This window comes from Oncorhynchus mykiss, chromosome 17, assembly GCF_057628025.1.
Source record: "Oncorhynchus mykiss isolate SJ-2025 chromosome 17, ASM5762802v1, whole genome shotgun sequence".
Taxonomy (NCBI): Eukaryota; Metazoa; Chordata; class Actinopteri; order Salmoniformes; family Salmonidae; genus Oncorhynchus; species Oncorhynchus mykiss.
In genome coordinates this window covers 52,288,491-52,310,157 of record NC_143038.1, presented here as the reverse complement: position 1 = coordinate 52,310,157, position 21,667 = coordinate 52,288,491, and the positions used below count along the sequence as shown (strand labels likewise).

The 21,667-nt window shown below is 43.2% G+C and overlaps 1 protein-coding gene and 1 long non-coding RNA gene across 2 annotated transcripts in view; one reads left to right on the top strand and one right to left on the bottom strand.

Annotated features, from left to right (window-relative positions):
- LOC110494466 (membrane-associated guanylate kinase, WW and PDZ domain-containing protein 3) overlaps nucleotides 1-21,667 on the top strand; it is a 202,389-nt gene that overhangs the window by 23,684 nt on the left and 157,038 nt on the right. The window lies entirely within an intron of this gene.
- LOC149976078 (uncharacterized) lies at nucleotides 1,880-9,522 on the bottom strand. The gene is made up of 3 exons (XR_016488020.1): nucleotides 9,385-9,522; nucleotides 8,955-9,016; nucleotides 1,880-1,993 (listed from the first exon to the last, which is right to left on the bottom strand). It is a non-coding gene; the product is annotated as an uncharacterized LOC149976078 (long non-coding RNA).

Genomic DNA, 21,667 nt, shown 5'->3' with positions numbered 1-21,667 from the left:
TTACATGCATATTATTAATGTTATATATATTGTATATTTAAGTGCCAGCCGTGCTGTAATTTTCCAAAGTCCCTCTTTGTGGCACCTGACCACACGAGTAGACAGTAGTCCAGGTGAGACAGAACTAGGGTCTGTAGGACCTGCCTTGTTGATAGTGCTGTTAAGAAAGCAGAGCAATACTTTATTATGGACTTTCCCCACCTTAGCTACTGTTGTATCAATATGTTTTGACCATGACAGTTTACAATCCAGGGTTACTCCAAGCAGTTTAGTCTCCTCAACTTGCTCAATTTCCACATTATTAATTGCATGATTTAGTGGAAGTGTTCCAGTGATTTCACTTGCGGTAGTAGTTGACGTGTACAGTGTTGAGTCATCAGCATACATAGACATACAGACTTTGCTCAGAGTCAGTGGCAGGTCATTTGATTTGATTTATTAGGATCCCCATTAGCCGACGCCAATGGCGACAGCTAGTCTTACTGGGATCCGACACATAACGAGAAACACATTATAGACAAAATAAGTTACAATTTTCATGCATTTGAAAACATTAACATGTAATGTGCGTGTGGTTGCGCATCTATCAGTTACACATACATATTAGTACATACACACAACAAGTAGGCCACATGCGGGAGAGGCGTTGTGCCGTGAGATGTTGCTGTATTTGTTTTTTGAACCAGGTTTGCTGTTCATATGAGATGAATGGGTGTTCCATGCACTCATGGCTCTGTATAATACTGGATGTTTCCTTTCATTTCTTCTGGACTTGGGGACTGTGAAAAGACCCCTGGTGGCATGTCTGTTGGAGTAAGGGTATGTGTCTGTGCTGTGTGTGTGTTGACTGTGCAAACAATTTGGAATTTCCAACACGTTTCCTATAAAAACAAGAAGTGATGCAGTCAGTCTTTCTTCAACTCTTTAGCCAAAAGAGACTTACATGCATAGCATTAATAGTAGCCCTCTGGTTGCATTGAAGAGCAAGACGTGCCACTCTGTTCTGGCCCAGCTGCAGTTTAACTAGGTCTTTCTTTGCAGCACTTTACCATATGACTGGACAAGATAAGGTAAATTGAGCAGGACTTGTTTTGTGTGGTGTCAAAAAAATCAGAGCTGTCACATGGAATGACGCTGGAGAGACGAAGCAGGTACGGGGAGTCAAACATTTAATAAGGAACGGACATGGAACAAGACAGGAACAGCGTCAGCAAACGAGTAATACAGACAAAAAACAATGCATCAGCAGGTAACAGAGCAGGGGAACTGACAAATATAGGGGAGGTAATAAACAGGTGATGAGTGAGTCCAGGTGAATCCTATATCGCTGATGCGCGTGACGAGGGAAGGCAGGTGTGCGTAATTGATGATGGCAGGAGTGTGTGAAGTAGGGCAGCCTGGCGCCCTCGAGCACCAGGGGGGAGGAGCGGGAGCTGACGTGACAGTACCCCCCCCCCCCCCCCACCAACGAAGCCCAACGAACCGGCAGGAGCATGGGAGCCTGGCCAGCCGGCTGATGCATGGCAGCCCAACGATCCGGCTGAGGCAAGACGCCTGTCGATCCCGCTGCAGCAAAGGAGCCGGATGATCCAGTGGAGTGTGACTTGGGATGGAAATCTGCCAAGCCAACCGAGGCAAGGAAACTTCTCGAGCCAGCCAGGGCATGGAAGCCCGACGAGCCGGCTTAGGCACCCCCGGTTCCATCGGCGGCGGAATCCACCCCGACGTCACCAACAAAACAAAAAACTCCTGGACCGGCTAGACAAACAAGAACTGACGACCTGGCTGAGGCCCGACGTGGGATGGGCGCCATCTTAGCCAACTGGGGCAAGGAAACTTCTTGAGCCAGCTAGGGCGTGGAAGCTCAACGAGCTGGCTAGGCACCGCCGGTTCCATCAGCAGCGACCCAGAGTCGATGTCACCACCAACAGGAACTCCAGTACTCCCCGATGCTTCGTATGTTGGCTGTTGCATTCTGTCACATGAATTGACGCTGGAGAGAGAGACGAAGCAGGTACGGGGTGTCAAACATTTAATAAAGAATGGACATGGAACGAGACAGGAACAGCGTCAGCAAACGAGTAATACAGACTAAAACAATTAATGCATCAGCAGGTAACAGAGCAGGGGAACTGACAAATATAGGGGAGGTAATAAACAGGTGATGAGTGAGTCCAGGTGAATCCAATATCGCTGATGCGCGTGACGAGGGAAGGCAGGTGTGCATAATTGATGATGACAGGAGTGCGTGATGCAGGGCAGCCTGGCGCCCTCGAGCACCAGGAGGGAAGAGCGGGAGCAGACGAGCATCTCTTTTATTACGGACAAACATCCCCAATCTTTACAACTATTTAATCTTTATATGTTTTGACCATGACAGTTTAAATTTCCTGGTGTTAACTTAGAATGTAGTCTTCTCAACTTGTTCAACAGCCACACCATGTTGAATGCCCTTCTCTATAAGCATGCTGAAAATCTGTTTACTGTGAAATAGCGTTGTACCTAGTCAAACACCATTTTTTCCCAAAAGTTTACTAAGGATTGGTAACAGGCTGATTGGTCGGCTGTTTGGGTTGACTTTTGCTTCCCTCCAGGCCTGAGGGCACACACTTTCCTGTTGGCTTAGACTGAAGAAGAGATTGCAATATCGTCCGCTATCATCCTCAGTAATTTTCCACCCAAGTTGTCAGACCCAGATGGCTTGTCATTGTTGATAGAGAACAATACTTTTTTCACCCCTACCACGCTCACGTTACGGAATTCAAAATTACAACGCTTGTCTTTCATCATTTTGTTAGTTATGCATGGATGTGTAGGTTCAGAATTTGTTGTTGGCATGTCATGCCTAAATTTTCGTGCAAATGAAAAAATCATTAAAGTAGTTGGCAAAATCAGTGGGTTTTGTGATGAATGAGCCATTTGATTCAATGAATGATGTAACCAACTTCCCCTTTTTGACCAAATTTAAATTTAAGGTGCTCCAAAGCTTTTTACTATATATTTTTTATATAATTTATCTTTCTTTCATAGTACAGTTTATTTTTTATTTTTGTTAAGTTTAGTCACATGATTTCTCAATTTACAGTATGTTTGCCAATTGGCCAGACTTATTTGCTGACTTGTTTGCCAATTGGCCAGACTCATTCCTTTTACCTCATCCCTCTCATCCATACAATTTTTTAATTCCTCATCAATTCACAGGGATTTCAGTTTAGATTTTCTTACAGGGTGCATGCTTATTAGGAACTGGAAAAAGCAATTTCATAAATCTCAAGTGCAGTGTCTGGTTGCTCCTCAGACAGACAAGTGTGCTGTGTGCTCCACACCACAGACAAGCACATATTATTATTATTTAGATTATTTAGATTATTTAGATTATTTAGATCTTCAACATAGAAATCACTACAAAACTTCTTGTTTGACCTCTTATACACTATATTAGGCCCAGCCTTTGGAACTTTGGTTTTTCTAGATATGGCTACTATATTATGATCACTACATTTGATGGATTTGGATACTGCTTTAGAACAGTTTTCTGCAGCATTAGTAAAGATGTGATCCATACATGAGGATTATTTCAATCCTGTGCAGTTTGTAAATACACTGGTAGGTTAACTGATAATCTGAACCAGGTTGCAGGCACTGGTTACAGTTTTAACCTTTTTTCTTGAGAGGGCAGCTTGATGAAAACCAGTCAATTTTTAGGTCACCTAAAAAATATACCTCTGTTGATATCACATACATTATCAAGCATTTCACACATATAATCCAGATACTGACTGTTAGCACTCGGTGGTCTATAGCATCTCCCACAAGAATGGGCTTTAGGTGATGCATGTGAACCTGTAGCCATTTTACTTCAATGGCATTTGACATGATCCTCTCTAAGCTCCACCATTGACATTCCTGTCTCTTCTGAAGATATTGAAACCATGTATTGCTACCACTGTATCATTAAAGGTATTATCTAAGTGATTTTCTGAGATAGTATGTGAATGTTCTGTTACTAGCAAGTTATCGATTTCATGAACCTAGGTTCTTGGGCTACATATGTTAATGTGGGCTATTGTTAACACTTTTCTGGGATACTTGATTGTTTTTATTGCTTTACTGGGAGGCTTAGAGGTAAACATGACAGTGATATTTATGTTTGAGCTGATAGTGCAGGGTGAGCTGCACTTCCTACTGGACTTCCTACCAGAGAAAACTCCCTCAGTGCTAACAGTATAACTCGGATTCATAGGTGCATGATTACTGCATACAATAGCTGTAGGATTGACAGAGGCATTCAGGGGAGTTAAAGGACATAAATTAGGTTACTTACATTATGCCAACTCCCCTGGGACTAAGTACATTTGCAGCAGCACTATGACAACTCAATCCCTACCATAGTGTCTGTATCTGAGCAGTGCTTGGGTCACTTATTATCAGGAATCAAGGTAAGACCCAGATACAGACTGTCAAAGTAACAAAGTTTATTGTAACAACAGGGGCAGGCAAAGACAGTCAGGCAATGAGTGTGGCAGGATGGGCTCCAGCCCATGATGGCACCAGTAGCCCAGTCAAAGGAGGGATTGTGTCGCTGGAGTCAAGAGAATCCCAATAGCACGGGCGCCTGTGGAGACTCAACCAGCAGGAATTGGATAGCCTCTCTGTGGTTCCCCGACACCCGTAGGTGTGAGACTCATATCAGCCTCCAAGTCAATGAGTACCTGGAGAGACTTGGACTGGTCGCCCCACAGCAGGGTGGTGAGTAAGGGGAGAAGAACAATTATCTCTCAGACACACCAGTGTACTCACTCACGGTTGATTGTTGCTCCCACACCGCTGTGGCCCAGGTGAGTACCCTCCAGGACATCAACGTAATAATATACGCGGGGAACAAAGAAGGCTGCAGCTCAAAAACGAGGGAGCGTTGGGAGAGAAAGACCCGGCAGGTTCTGGAATCTCCCCGGGAAACCAGGGTGACGGCACTACTGCCAGCCGGGTTAAAGAGGGGCTGGGAGGTTACCATTGTGGTTGTCTGCCTAATAGGCAACCCACGGACTTGGTCCCGCAAAATGTCCAATGCTTGGTGGTGACATTCGGCTGTGGCCTGGAACCCCTCCATCATACCGTGAAGCAACTCCTCGTGCTACCAATGGTGGCGCCTTGGGAGGAGATGGCGTAGCAGAGCTGGTCCAAGTCTGTTGGGTCAGTAAGGGCCATGTTCGTACTATCAGGAATCAACGTAAGACTCAGATGCAGACTGTCGAAGTAACACCGTTTTATTGTAGCAACGGGCAGGAAAAGACAGGTCAAGGCAGGCAGGGGTCGAAGATCCAGGGTGAGGCAAAGGTACAGGATGGCAGGCAGACTCCGGGTCAGGGACAGGCAGAGTTCAGTAATCCAGAGGTGGAGCAAAGGTTCAGGACGGCAGGCAGGCTCAGTGTCAGGCAGAGAGATCAGGCAGGCGGGTACAGGGTCAGGACATGCAAAGGTCAAAAATCAGGAGGACGAGGAAAGAGAGGCTGGGAAATGATAGGAGCTGACAGGAAAAACACGGGTTAGCTTGAACGAAAAAGACGAACTGGCAACAGACAGACAGAACACAGGTATAAATACACAGGGGATAATTGGGAAGAAGGGTGACACCTGGAGGTGGGTGGAGATAAGAACAAGGAGAGGTGAAACAGATAACTCATTGTCTCAATGCAGCCTTGAAATGTGCAGACAGGGTCCAGGAGCTAAGATTATTTGGATGGACTCTGTCATTCCTGTAGAGCAGGTATTCCCAAATTGGGGTACGCGCAATGCCATCTGGGGCACGCCCAATAAAAATGTGATTCGCATTTAAAAATATATACACTGCTCAAAAAAATAAAGGGAACACTTAAACAACACAATGTAACTCCAAGTCAATCACACTTCTGTGAAATCAAACTGTCCACTTAGGAAGCAACACTGATTGACAATACATTTCACATGCTGTTGTGCAAATGGAATAGACAACAGGTGGAAATGATAGGCAATTAGCAAGACACCCCCAATAAAGGAGTGGTTCTGCAGGTGGTGACCACAGACCACTTCTCAGTTCTTGTGCTTCCTGGCTGATGTTTTGGTCACTTTTGAATGCTGACGGTGCTTTCACTCTAGTGGTAGCACGAGACGGAGTCTACAACCCACACAAGTGGCTCAGGTAGTGCAGCTCATCCAGGATGGCACATCAATGCGAGCTGTAGCAAGAAGATTTGCTGTGTCTGTCAGCGTAGTGTCCAGAGCATGGAGGCGCTACCAGGAGACAGGCCAGTACATCAGGAGACGTGGAGGAGGCCGTAGGAGGGCAACAACCCAGCAGCAGGACCGCTACCTCCGCCTTTGTGCAAGGAGGAGCACTGCCAGAGCCCTGCAAAATGACCTCCAGCAGGCCACAAATGTGCATGTGTCTGCTCAAACGGTCAGAAACAGACTCCATGAGGGTGGTATGAAGGCCCGACGTCCATAGGTGGGGGTTGTGCTTACAGCCCAACACCGTGCAGGACGTTTGGCATTTGCCAGAGAACACCAAGATTGGCAAATTCGCCACTGGCGCCCTGTGCTCTTCACAGATGAAAGCAGGTTCACACTGAGCACATGTGACAGACGTGACAGTCTGGAGACGCCGTGGAGAACGTTCTGCTGCCTGCAACATCCTCCAGCATGACCGGTTTGGCGGTGTGTCAGTCATGGTGTGGGGTGGCATTTCTTTGGGGGGCCGCACAGCCCTCCATGTGCTCGCCAGAGGAAGGCATTGATGCTATGGACCGCCTGTTCCCTAGACCTGAATCCAATTGAGCACATCTGGGACATCATGTCTTGCTCAATCCACCAACGCCTCGTTGCACCACAGACTGTCCAGGAGTTGGCGGATGCTTTAGTCCAGGTCTGGGAGGAAATCCCTCAAGAGACCATCCACCACCTCATCAGGAGCATGCCCAGGCGTTGTAGGGAGGTCATACAGGCACGTGGAGGCCACACACACTACTGAGCCTCATTTTGACTTGTTTTAAGGACATTACATCAAAGTTGGATCAGCCTGTAGTGTGGTTTTCCACTTTAATTTTGAGTGTGACTCCAAATCCAGACCTCCATGGGTTGATACATTTGATTTCCATTGATCATTTTTGTGTGATTTTGTTGTCAGCACATTCAACTATGTAAAGAAAAAAGTATTTAATAAGAATATTTCATTCATGCAGATCTAGGATGTGTTATTTTAGTGTTCCCTTTATTTTTTTGAGCAGTGTATATTTTTTCCTCACATTTTCAAACAGTCCATTTATATTTTCCAAAATCAAATTAAAGGATGTAGTGTTCAGTGAAATAACAACAATGTTAAATACAGGTAGCCTAGTCAAATAATCAACTTCCAATCACATTAACCGTTACTCTCTCGCGGGAATTCCACCAACGGTCTGTATGTAGCCAAACGTAGCTGCTGCTCAAGTTGGTACAGTTGAAGTTGGAAGTTTACATGCACTTAGGTTGGAGTCATTAAAACTCGTTTTTCAACTACTCCACAAATTTGTTGTTAACAAACTATAGTTTTGGCAAGTCGGTTTGGACATCTACTTTGAATGACAAGTAATATTTCCAACAATTGTTTACGGACAGGTTATTTGATTGGAGGTGTACCTGTGGATGTATTTCAAGGCCTACCTTCAAACTCAGTGCCTCTTTGCTTGACATCACAGGAAAAATCAAAAGTAATCAGCCAATGTTAAAAAATGTAGTCTCGTTCATCCTTGGGATCAATTTCCAAATGCCTGAAAGTACCACCTTCATCTGTACAAACAATAGTACACAAGTATAAACACCATGGGACCACGCAGCCATCATACCGCTCAAGAAGACACGTTCTGACAACTAGAGATGAACGTACTTTGGCACAAAATGTGCAACTGAATCCCAGAACAACAGCAAAGGACGTTGTGAAGATGCTGGAGGAAACGGGTATCTATATCCACAGTAAAACGAGTCCTATATCGACATAACCTGAAAGGCCGCTCAGCAAGGAAGAAGCCACTGCTCCAAAACAGCCTTTAAAAAAGCCAGACTACATGTTTGCAACTGCATATGGGGACAAAGATCATACTTTTTGGAGAAATGTCCTCTGGTCTGATGAAACAAAAATAGAACTGTTTGGCCATAATGACCATTGTTATGTTTGGAGGAAAAAGGTGGAGGCTTGCTAGCCGAAGAACAGCCTCCCAAACGTGAAGCACAGGGGTGGCAGCATCATGTTGTGGGGTTGCTTTGCTGCAGGAGGGACTGATGCGCTCTCAAAATAGATGGCATCATGTGGCAGGAACATTATGTGGATATATTGAAGCAACATGTAGACATCAGTCAGGAAGTGAAAGCTTGGTCGCAAATGGGTCTTCCAAATGGACATTGACCCCAAGCATACTTCCAAAATTGTGGAAAAATGGCTTAAGGACAATAAAGTCAAGGTATTGGAGTGGCCATCACAAAGCCCTGACCTTATTTCTATAGAAAATGTGTGGGCAGAACTGAAAAAGTGTGTGCGATCAATGAGGCCTACAAACCTGACTCCAATACACCAGCTCTGTCAGGAGGAATGGGCCAACATTCACCCAGCTTGTGGAAGGCTACCCAAAACGTTTGACCCAAGTTAACCTTTCTGATCTCCCCATCCCGGATCCGGGTTCGTGAATACAGACTCAAGCTCATTACCATAACGCAACGTTAACTATTCATGAAAATCGCAAATGAAATGAAATAAATATGCTAGCTCTCAAGCTTAGCCTTTTGTTAACAACACTGTCATCTCAGATTTTCAAAATATGCTTCTCAACCATTGCAAAACAAGCATTTGTGTAACAGTATTGATGGCTAACGTAGCATTTAGCATTAGCATTCAGCTGGCAACATTTACACAAAAAAACAGAAAAGCATTCAAAAAAATCATTTACCTTTGAAGAACTTCAGATGTTTTCAATGAGGAGACTCTCAGATAGCAAATGTTCAGTTTTTCCTGAAAGATTATTTGTTTAGGACAAATCGCTCCGTTTTCTGCGTCACGTTTAGCTATGAAAAAACCCCTGTATCCAGGATTGTGTAAATCTATCAGCAAGCTCATTAGCATAACACAACGTTAACTATTTATGAAAATCGCAAATGAAATGAAATAAATATGCCATCTCTCAAGCTTAGCCTTTTGTAAACAACACTGTCATCTCAGATTTTCAAAATATGCTTCTCAACCATAGGAAAACAATAATTTGTGTAAAAGTAGCTAGCTAGAGTTAGCATTTCGCGTTAGCATTTAGCGTTAGCATTAGCGTTAGCATCCAGCACGCAACATTAACAAAAACATAAAAGCCTTCAAATAAAATCATTTACCTTTGAAGAACTTCTGATGTTTTCAATGAGGATACTCTCAGTTAGATAGCAGATGCTCAGTTTTTCCAAAAAGATTCCTTGTGTATTAGAAATAGCTCCGTTTTATACATCACATTTGGCTACCAAAAAAAATCCATAAATTCAGTCCTCAAAACGCAAACTTTTTTCCAAATTAACTCCATAATATCGACTGAAAACATGGCAAACGTTGTTTAGAATCAATCATCAAGGTGTTTTTCACATATCTCTTCATTGATACATCGTTCTTGGACACATGCTTTCTCCCCTGAATCAAATGGTAAAGTAGAAGCAGCTGGCAATTGCGCACCGAATTCGACGCAGGACACCAGGCGGACACTTGGAAAATGTAGTCTCTTATGGTCAATCTTCCAATGATATGCCTACAAATACGTAACAATGCTGCTAAGACCTTGGGCGAACGACAGAAAGTGTAGGCTCATTCGTTGCGCAATCACAGCCATATAAGGAGAGAATGGAAAACAGAGCTTCAGAAATTCTGCTAATTCCTGGGTGATGCATCATCTTGGTTTCGCCTGTAGAATGAGTTCTGGGGCACTTACAGACAAAATCTTTGCAGATTCTGAAACTTCAGAGTGTTTTCTTTCCAAAACTGTCAAGAATATGCATAGTCGAGCATCTTTTCGTGACAAAATATCGCGCTTAAAACGGGAACGTTTTTTATCCAAAAATGAAATAGCGCCCCTAGAGCTCTAACAGGTTTTAAACAAGTTAAAGGCAATGCTACCAAATACTAATTGAGTGTATGTAAACTTCTGACCCACTGGGAATGAAAGAAATAAAAGCTGAATTAAATCACTCTACTATTACTCTGACATTTCACATTCTTAAAATAAAGTGGTGATCCTAACTGACCTAAGACAGGGCATTTTTACTAGGATTAAATGTCAGGAATTGTGAAAAACTGAGTTTAAATGTATTTGGCTAAGATGTATGTAAACTTCCGACTTCAACTGTATCTGTACTGATGGCGCAAAAACAATGACATGGACCTTAGTGGAGTGTTAACGCTCGTGCAAGCAGTTGCTCCCGACGCAACTTGGGTACACTGCAGCATCCACTGAGAGGCTCTTGCTGCCAAGGGAATGCCTGACAGCTAGAAAGATGTTTTGGACACTACAGTGAAAAGGCCCCTGAATTCTTCTGTATTTTCTGCACTATGCAATGATATGGGCAGCAACCATGTAACACTTTTACAACATACAGAAGTGTGCTGTTGTCAATTGGAAAAGTATTGACACATTTGTTTTAACTGAGAGACAAGCTTAAAGTTTTCTTTACTGACCATAATTTTCACTTGTCTGACCGTTTGCATGATGATAAGTTTCTCACACGACTTGCCTATCTGTGTGATGTTTTTCCCCCTAACCTGAATGATCTGAATCTAGGATTACAGGGACTCTCCGCAACTATATTCAATGTGCGGGACAAATTTGAGGCTATCATTAAGAAGTTGGAGCTCTTGTCTGTCTGCATTAACAAGGACAATGCACAGGCCTTTCCGTAATTATATGATTTTTTTGTGAGCAAATGAACAAGCTTACAGATAATGTCAAATGATATAGCAAAACACCTGAGTGAGTTGGGTGCACAATTATGAAGGTACTTTCCCGAAACTGATGACACAAACAACTGGATTTGTTATCCCTTTCATGCCTTGCCTCCAGTCCACTTACCGATATCTGAACAAGAGAGCGTCATCAAAATTGCAGCAAGCGGTCCTGTGAATTAAATTTAATCAGAAGCCACTGCCAGATTTCTGGATTGGGCTGCACTCAGAGTATCCTGTCTTGGCAAATATGATACCGATTCCCTTTGCAACCACGTACCTATGTGAGAGTGGATTCTCGGTCCTCACTAGCATGAAAACTAAATACAGGCACAGACTGTGTGTGGAAAATGATTTATGACTGAGAATCTTCAAGCACACCCTTCTCATTAACCTGTAGTGAGTTTTTCACAATTTTCAATGAACAAATAAGGTTTTATATGTAAGACGGTTAAATAAAGAGAAATTATTGATTATTATATTATTTTGTGTCCTGGTCCTATAAGAGGTCTTTGTCACTTCCCATGAGTCACGTTGTGACAAACTCACTCATTCTTATGTTTAATAAATGTATCATATAGTGTGTGTGTGGCAGGCTCTCATGATTCGGGAGACCCGTTGAGGACTTGTGAGAGGCGGAATCTCGCACGTCCACAACTCTTGGCACCCGGTTCGAACCTCCCATAACCAACAAAGCCTGAACGTCTGGATCCAGTGCGGCGAACCTGTTTGAAATCTGTATCCGGTCCAGGCTTCCCACCGCCAGAGGCCGCTTTTGCCAAAGGCCACTGCTTTTGACTTCCACTGCGAGTGACGTGCCTCCATGACTGGTTGGTAGGGTCAAGAATAGGAACATCCCAGAGTCATCCTACTAACTCCATTCTCCAGGGAGAGACCCCTTCGGGGAGGGAACCCTGCAGAGCACGACACGGCGATGACACTCCCACCAGACCAGAGCGGTGTCCAGCTACTGGAGTAGAAGAGAAAGGGAAATTTAGGCGAACTTTGAGTCCCCAGTAACTTGTGTACATTAGCTACTTGTTTGCGAAGAGTACCCACTTCACCCCGTAGTTCTCTGCAAGCAAACAATTGTTACATTGAAAGTCTGGACGGTCCACATTGTAATAGAGCAAAATAAACAGCTCCTGCAGTGTTGAAAATGTTTGTTAGCGACCTCCATTTGAAACTACAGGCTAGCAGGGTTTCCGTCTCTCTATTCTTGACGGGGATTTACTTAGTGTTTTCTATGAGCTACAGTGGGTTTGCCCCCGAAACAAGCACAGCCAGTGAAACGGCAAAAACACAAGTGACACACACCAGTACGGCAAACAGAGAGAAAGCAGAGGACTTGCTCATTGCATGGATCTTGGCTGCACATAAACTTCTGATAGCTGGTAGAGATGGATGCCATTCAGTTATTAGTCTTGATCACTGTTACCAGCAAATAAACCCATCATAGATATAGCGCCCTATAAATATTATTTACGTTTTGCTGATGGTATTTGTTGGTATGTTTGGTCATGGTCTGTCTTTCTTATGTGAGTGACAAAATACCATCAGCAAAATCTCTGACTTGAAGGACATATTGCCATTCAGACCATGTGAAGGACATATTGCCATTCAGACCATGTGAAGGACATATTGCCATTCAGACCATGTGAAGGACATATTGCCATTCAGACCATGTGAAGGACATATTGCCATTCAGACCATGTGAAGGACATATTGCCATTCAGACCATGTGACGTACATATTGCCATTCAGACCATGTGACGGACATATTGCCATTCAGACCATGTGAAGGACATATTGCCATTCAGACCATGTGAAGGACATGTTGCCATTCAGACCCCCCTTTTTGCCCTCAGAACAGTCTCAATTCGTCGGGGCATGGCCTCTACAAGGTGTCGAAGCGTTCCATAGGGACACCGGCGCATGTTGACACCAGTGCTTCCCACAGTTGTGTCAAATTAGCTGGATGTCCTTTGGGTGGTGAACCATTCTTTGTACACACAGGAAAGTGTTGAGGGTGAAAATCCAGACAGTGTTGCAGTTCTTGACACAAACCGGTGCGCCTAACACCTATCATACCCCGTTCAGAGGCACTTAAATAGTTTGTCTTGCCCATTCACTCTGAATGGCAATCGATGTCTCAATTGTCTCAAGGCTTAAAAATCCTTCTTTAACCTGTCTCCTCCCGTTCATCTGCACAGATTGAAGTGGATTTAACAGGTTCATTATGTTTTGTACACTCAGTGTTTAGTGTGCAATATGTTTGGAACATGAAATCGCAGAATAGTGAGAATCGCAATAATTATCGTATTGGCACCTAAGTATTGTGATAATATTGTATCGTGAAGTCCCTTGCAATTCCCTGCCATAAAAGCTATTCTCCTCTGCTACTGAGCTTGTCTCATATCATGCACATGTATAGATTCCACTGTAGGTTGCACAGGTCGAAGCTGTATGGCAGCCACATGGTACCAGCACAAGAGAGGCTGGTTAGATATGTTACCAAGGACGCTATGAGAGTATGCATTCCCTACAAACATATCAAAGTGCTTACAGTTTATACACTTACAATTACGCCTGCAAACAATGGCTGCAGCCATAGAGCAGCAGAACAGACTAGAAACAGAACAACATCTGTCCTCACACAGGACAATTAGTCATGTTTCTCTGCTCTTCAGTGGTTTACACACACCCTGTTCTTGGACAATAATGTGGTTGGCCCATTTCTCCTGCTGCTTTTTCCCTTCTTACTTGGCTTTGAGCTCTGGATTCTTTGCTGCAGACATTCTGATGCTCTTCTCTGGAGAGTTAGGATATTTAACACCACACACACAACCATTTAGCTTTCCCCACGTGTGAAGCATTGGCAGAGCAATCGCTTCCAATGAAAGCGGTACACTGAAACGATGGCCTGCAAATCTCCTCGTGGCATTACGGCAGTAACTTACTAGCCACTCTGGGGTGGTATCAGGCTATTGAGAGCTTACAAGATTATACCCTTCAATATCCTTATGTCCTTTAAGCTGCACAACAAGCAGGGTGTTTATTTTCACAACACACTTCCTAAACCCCCAGCAGTAATCAGGCCCAGTCCTTAAATCCAGCTCTAATCTCCTGTGCTTAACTCTCCAGACTGGTGATTCCTCTTCCTCACTGTGTCGGCCAGGGAACCGAGGGTTGGTTCTTTCCTGCGTGTGCTCCTGTTCCAGACACGCTGATGTTAACTTGACAGGACGTGACCTATCAAAAGCCCCCCCGCCGCCAATGACAAAGGTCAGAGAGCAGATGTGACAGGTGTTTAGCTGTAACTACTGAGGCTCTGGGGCTGGACAGAGGGTCTCAGGACAGATAGGGGGCGGGCCAATGACTCTAGACACAGACATTACAGGCAGACTGAGCCAGACGTAGTAGAGTAGTACATTCCACTTCCTGTATCTCTTACAGCGCTCAGTTACCTGTCATCCATAGTCACTCCCGCTACATGGTTACTAATGAGGCAATTTAAAAAAATTAAAATGTAGTTTACGAAAGTTCAATCGGGAAGGCTGGGCTGAATGACTCACTTTTATTAATCTAGTAAACACATAATTCATATCGCTTCCTATCTCACTCATCAGTATATCAGGTATTTACATTGTAGTGGTTATAATGATCCATGATCAGCATGGGGGGGCGGGGGTTGGCAACCTGTCATCAGCATCTGGCTCTGAGGAGCATTCCTCGGAGACAAGGCCTACCCCAAACTATTCAATACAATTCCAGATTGTATCCTGTCTCTGTTGTCATTCAGTTAACCCTGTATTCAATTTAATAGTTTTTATTATATGATCAAGCAAATAGGCAAAAATAATCCGCATTGGACAAGTAACAAGTTCATTGTCAGTGCACGGTCAACACATTTTCACATGATATTCAAAATAATTGAAAATTCATTGGACATGCACACCCTACCAAGCAACAATATATTATGCTAATCACTAATGAGCTTATAATTACTGGTTTACAATATCCATGGTTCTCATGTGGAAATTGAAAAGCAAAGTGGAACACATATGGAGTCTGAGCCTGGGCTTAACAGTCATATTCTGCTGCATTTTGGCCCCTTACAGTACCGACGGTCTAACAAGATTAACAAACATTTTTGCAATATTTCCAAACAGTGATCATACTGCCTGTACTACTTTAGCTTCCGTATTAGATTAGTAAGGACCCAGGTGGTTGAACATTATCCTCCCTAAAATTGTTACTTGAAGTATAATGTTCACCCATAAAAGTACATCCCTTCCCTCTGAAGCTGTTAACTTTACCATGCCCACTGGTTGAGTGGTGTGTAGGGAACAGCTAGATGTCGATCATCCCCCCGTAACTATTCTCCAGGCCGCTGCTGTAAATTACAATGTGTTATCATTCGATTCACATGGTAAAATAAGGTTTAAATAAAATAGAAAAGAAAGATATACAGTGCACATTACAAGCAAATCATAAGAATACATTATTTAACAAACAACTAAATATAGGCACACACAATTTTCTCCCACACACACTCGAATTGACAAGTTAATGAATACACACGCTAATGCAATTCAGAGCAGCTCACATATCTGACAGCAGGCTAATTTGTACACAAGCATGCCGAGCATACAACACCAGATCATTGAACCAGATATGTCTCATGGGCAGATTGCACTGAACTAAACATATCCCTGAGTGTGACATGCTGCTGCCTCGCTGCATTAGAAACTGCTATGCATCATGGACAAGTAATAAGAAACATACCCATGGACTCAAACAGGTCACAGATTGTACTGCATTCATTGCTAATTGCATTGGGGAGGGAATGTCAGCTTAATTATTTCACTTTGAGTTGGAAATCATTCCTTGGAAATCTATTTGCCACAGATCAGAACCCCCTAAGATGTAACCAAGGTCCCAGTGATCAAAATGAGACTGCTAACTGGTAACACAAAGACATGCTCTGGAACTTTGGCAACTAGTAATATTTTTATCAACCTCCCACTTTGGGCTGGATGTGTCAATGTGTAGTTCATACAGTTCAAGTCAGATGTTTACATACACCTTAGCCAAATACATTTAAATTCAGGTTTTCTGACATTTAATCCAAGTAAAAATGTCCTGTCTTAGGTCAGTTAGGATCACCACTTTATTTTATGAATGTGAAATGTCAGAATAGTAGAGTGATTTGAGCTTTTATTTCTTTCATCACATTTCCAGTGGGTCAGAAGTGTACATACATTGTTTAACTTGGGTCAAATGTTTCTGGTAGCCTTCCACAAGATTCCCACAATAAATTGGGTGAATGTTGGCCCATTCCTCCTGACAGCTGGTGCAACTAAGTCAGGTTTGTAGGTCTCCTTGCTCGCACATGCTTTTTCAGTTCTGCCCACATATTTTCTATGGTATTGAGGTCAGGGCTTTGTGATGGCCATTCCAATACCTTGACTTTGTTGTCCTTAAGCCATTTTTCCACAACTTTGGAAGTATGCTTGGGGTCATTGTCCATTTGGAAGACCCATTTGCGACCAAGCTTTATCTTCCTGACTGATGTCTTGAGATGTTGCTTCAATATATCCACATAATGTTCCTTCCTCATGATGACATCTATTTTGTGAAGTGCACCAGTCCTTTGCGGAGTGGTTGAAAAATGAGTTTTAATGACTCCAACCTAAGTGCATGTAAACTTCATACTTCAACTGTACATGCATAATCTATGGGCAGAATTACTGTCATATCTAAAACTTCTTAAAATAATGTGGTGATCCTAACTGACCTAAAACAGGGAATTTTTTACTAGGATTAAATGTCAGGAATTGTAAAACTGAGTTTAAATGTATTTGGCTAAGGTGTATGTAAACTTCCAACTTCAACTGTATGTAAGGGAGTGGAGTTATGGAGAGCGAGTATCCCACTGACTAGGCAGTCAGTCTTTTGCTCTGAGCACCATGACTATTTCTGTGTCTCTCTGAGCACCATGTGGATCTATCTGCCTGTAATGCCTGCCTCTCCAGTGTTAACAGCTCTGGGCTTACTCTGTGTCTGATTGATAAAGTATTAGAGCAGGGTTTTATCTCACTCACACTTCACAGTGGAGTCGGCTATGTCACCTCCTCCCCTGCCCACACAGACAGCACTTACTGTTCCAGAGAGACGAAAAGCTATCCTACTCTTAGCCATGCATGCTCTAGCTACCTGAGAGTGGAGCGGGGGCTGAGCCAGATAGGCAGGCAGGCTGACTGGGCGCTGCAGTGTGACCTGCATGAGAAATGAGTAGATCACACAGGCTGCTGCTGGGATGTGTGGCACTGCAGAGGTTAGATAGATGACGGAATATGGGAATGCAGCTTTGTCTTTTCCTAACTGATATGGCTACTTAACTCCTAGACATCAGAGTAAAGCCACTAGCGACGGGGCAAAAAAATCGACACATTATTTTGGACGATATTATACCGATACTTTTTGTTAAAAAAAATATTAATAATAATAATTTACATTACTGGTCAAAAGTTTTCAAACACCTACTCATTCAAGGGTTTTTCTTTATTTTTTTACTATTTTTTACATTGCAGAATAATAGTGAAGACATCAAAACTATGAAACAACACATATGGAATCATGTAGTAACCATATATATATATTTGGTTACTACATATATAATATATTTTATATTTGAGATTCTTCAAATAGCCAACCTTTGCCTTGATAACAGCTTTGCACACTCTTGGCATTCTCCCAACCTCTCATGAGTAGTCACCTGGAATCCATTTCAATTAACAGGTGTGCCTTCTTAAAAGTTAATTTGTGGAATTGCTTTCCTTCTTAATGCATTTGAGCCAATCAATTTCTTTGTAACAAGGTAGGGGGGTATACAGAATATATCCCTATTTGGTAAAAGACCAAGTCCATATTATGATAAGAACAGCTCAAATAAGCAAAGATAAATGACAGTCCATCATTACTTTAAGACATGAAGGTGTCACACCCTAATCTGTTTCACCTGTCTTTGTGATTGTTTCCATCCCCCTCCAGGTGTCGTCTATCTTCCCCATTATCCCCTGTGCATTTATACCTGTGTTCTCTGCTTGTCTGTTTCCAGGTCATCTTGTCAAGCTTACCAGTGTGTTTTTCTTACTCCTGTTTCCTTGAGTTCCTGTTTTATAGTTTTCCCGGTTTTGATCATTCTGCCTACCCTGACTGCCGTTCTGTACCTTTTGCCACTGCCCTGGATTACTGACCTTTGCCTGCCCCTGACCCTGCCTGAGGCTCTGTACCTTTGAGACTCTGCCCTGGGATACCAACCCCTGCCTGTCCTTGAATGAGTAGGTGTTCTAAAACTTTTGACCGGTAGAGAGAGTGTGTGTGTGTGTGTGTGTGTGTGTGTGTGTGTGTGTGTGTGTGTGTGTGTGTGTGTGTGTGTGTGTGTGTGTGTGTGTGTGTGTGTGTGTGTGTGTGTGTGTGTGTGTGTGTGTGTGTGTGTGTGTGTGTGTGTGTGTGTGTGTGTGTGTGTGTGTGTGTGTGTGTGTTAGTTGAAGTTTACATACACCTTAGCCAAATACATTTAAACTCAGTTTTTCACAATTCCTGACATTTAATCTAAGTAAACATTCCCCGTCTTAGGTCAGTTAGGATCACCACTTTATTTTTATAGCGTAGCTCATGGTGATTTGTCAATGCAGATGTAGACAGCTGATTCCAGTACATTCACATCAGTTGGATATCTGTACTGGTTACCTTGCCTGCTTTCCATATCACCATTTAGATCTCAAAATGTACCTCTGAAAGATGAGATCACATGAGAATGAGAACACATGAGAACACTTTCTTGAATTAGCTGGACAGGGGTGTTGTAATTTTTTACAAGGCATTGTTATTAGTGATGGGAGGAAAATCCATAGTTATTATTTTTGACAATGTATCGTTTTGACAATATCGCTATATTATTTTTTGGCTAGTTGACTGTACCTGCACCAAAACTCAGATATTTTCCCATAACTTGTTCTCCATCTTCTTTTTAGATAGGGAGACCATTTGTTTTCAGCACTTTGATTTCCATGACTGATCAGAAATCATTTTCTCATGGCTCTCTCTTATCCCACTGCAGCAGGCATATGATGAGCATCGAATTCCAATAAAATAATCGTATTGAATCGCTGTGCATAGATTCGGAATACATATCGTATCGGCACCTTGCGTATCGTGATAATGTGAGGTCCATGGCAATTCCCAGCCCTAATAGTTATGATTGCATTCCAGAGCGTGGTTGAACACCAGACAGGTATGAAACAAAACAAATGTTTTGCTCAGTGTGTTTGTCACCTGAGTTTAAACACCCCCTCCCTGCTAGGCAGCAGGCGATGGGCATGCACAGTGCACCGCTTGAGTTGATGATCCTGTTTCCTAAGCTTATGATTAAACCCCATTGGTATTCACATCCACCCAGCCTGATAGAAAACATTCTAGCCTCATCTGAACTCTTATGCCCTGTCTATACCAAATCCATCCACAGCTGCTTTCCCATAATATTCTCCCAGTTGTAAAGTGGCACTCTATGACAATTATGAACATAAAATGTTCCCAAAACATACTGTTGGTACTTGTTATGAGTAGAGCGGTCTATTCTTTTCTGTAATGCTTATGTTTTTGTCATATTCCTGGACTGAATTTCAGTGTGTCATGGATGTCTTTGTCTGAACTGAAAAGGCGTTGGAGGAGTGATAAAGCTGGATTAGATTTTTTTTTCGTATCACTCATTTTACTCTGACTATTAGAGTTTTATTGAGACATGGGAGACATCCCAGTAGCCTTATTGTACTCTACCTGAGTTGAATGTGCACTACCGTTCAAAAGTTTGGGGTCACTTAGAAATGTCCTTCTTTTTGAAAGAACAGCTAATGTTTTGTCCATTTAAAATGCCATCAAATTGATCAGATATTTTTATTTTACCCCTTTTTTCTTACGTTACAGTCTTGTCTCATCAATGCAACTCCCGTACAGACTCGGGAGAGGCGAAGGTCGAGAGCCATGCGTCCTCCAGCCCGGAAGCCGCACCAATGTGTCGGAGGAAACACTTCTGGCCAAACCCTCCCTAACCTGGATGACGCTGTGCCAGTTGTGCGCAGCCCCATGGGCCTCCCGGTCACGGCCTGCTGTCACTGCGATGCAGTGCCTTAGACCACCGCGCCACCAGGGAGGCCCAGTGTAGACATTGTTAATGTTGTAAATGACTATTGTAGCTGGAAACGGCTGATTTAAGGGAATATCTACATAAGCTAACATATGCCCATTATCAGCAACCAATGGCAAGTTGTGTTAGCTAATCCAAGTTAATAATTTAAAAGGCGAATTGATCATAAGAAAACTCTTCTGCAATTTTGTTAGCACAGCTGAAAACTGTTGTCCTGATTAAAGAAGCACTAAAACTGGCCTTCTTTAGACTAGTTGAGTACTTGAGCATCAGCATTTGTGGGTTTGATTACAGGCTCAAAATGGCCAGAAACAAATAACTTTCTTCTGAAACTCATCAGCCTATTCTTGTTCTGAGAAATGAAGGCTATTCCATGCAAGAAATTGCAAAACAAACTAAAGATCTGGTACAATGCTGTGTACTACTCCCTTCACAGAACAGTGCAAACTGGCTCTAACCAGAATAGAAAGAAGAGTGGGAGGCCCTGGTGCACAACTGAGCAAGAGGACAAGTACATTAGTCTAGTTTGAGAACAGATGCCTCACAAGTCCTAAACTGGCAGCTTCATTAAATAGTATCCACAAAACACCAGTCTCAACGTCAACAGTGAAGAGGTGACTCTGGGATGCTGGTCTTCTAGGCAGAGTTCCTCTGTTCAGTGTCTGTGTTCTTTTGCCTATCTTAATATTTTATTTGTATTGGCCAGTCTGAGATATGTCTTTTTCTTTGCAACTCTGCCAAGAAAAAATGGGCTTTTCTTTCAAAAACAAGGATATTTCTAAGTGACCCCAAAGTTTTAAACGGTAGTGTACATTAGCTCAGCCTGAAAAACCCAACACACACCACACTCACTGTTCAGATTCTCTTCCTCATGGCAGAACGTTGTGTGTGCAAGTGGCCAGCTAGCCGCATATTGACTTTGAGACAATGGCACATAGAATTTGGTCAAGACTACTATCTTCTGGCGACATTTCAGAGGTGAATGACGGCAGAGGGATAGCGTAAAGAAAGGGAATAGCGAGCATATGAGAACAGGTCACATGGTGTTAGCGCTGCTCTGTGAGCGTCCATGGACCCATTGTGGCACGACAGCGAGGGGAGATGAGAGGAAGGAGGAGGAGAGATCATGTAAACCTTGTGCCATTGTATAGTGTATGGGCTCTTAGGAATGTGAAGGACTGTCCTGTTTCTCCCATCCACAGTGCTCTTCCTAGATGTGTATATGCTCCTTTCCAATCCAGGGGTTTATTCCTGGCCAAACAGTTTCTATTATTGGGCCACTCCTGCATTCGTCTGTCAGCCCCTGCTCCGTGATGCGAGGTGGCAGGCCGCAGAGGCAGTGAAGCAATTCCGCACCAAGTGCCCCCTATCTCCATTTTTCCTTCTCCCTTTCTCTCCTTTCCTCCTTTCTCTCACTCTCTTTCTACAGTCTGTTTTCTTCCCTGTGCCACACACATTTATTTCCTCCTCCTGTTTAGGCCCTG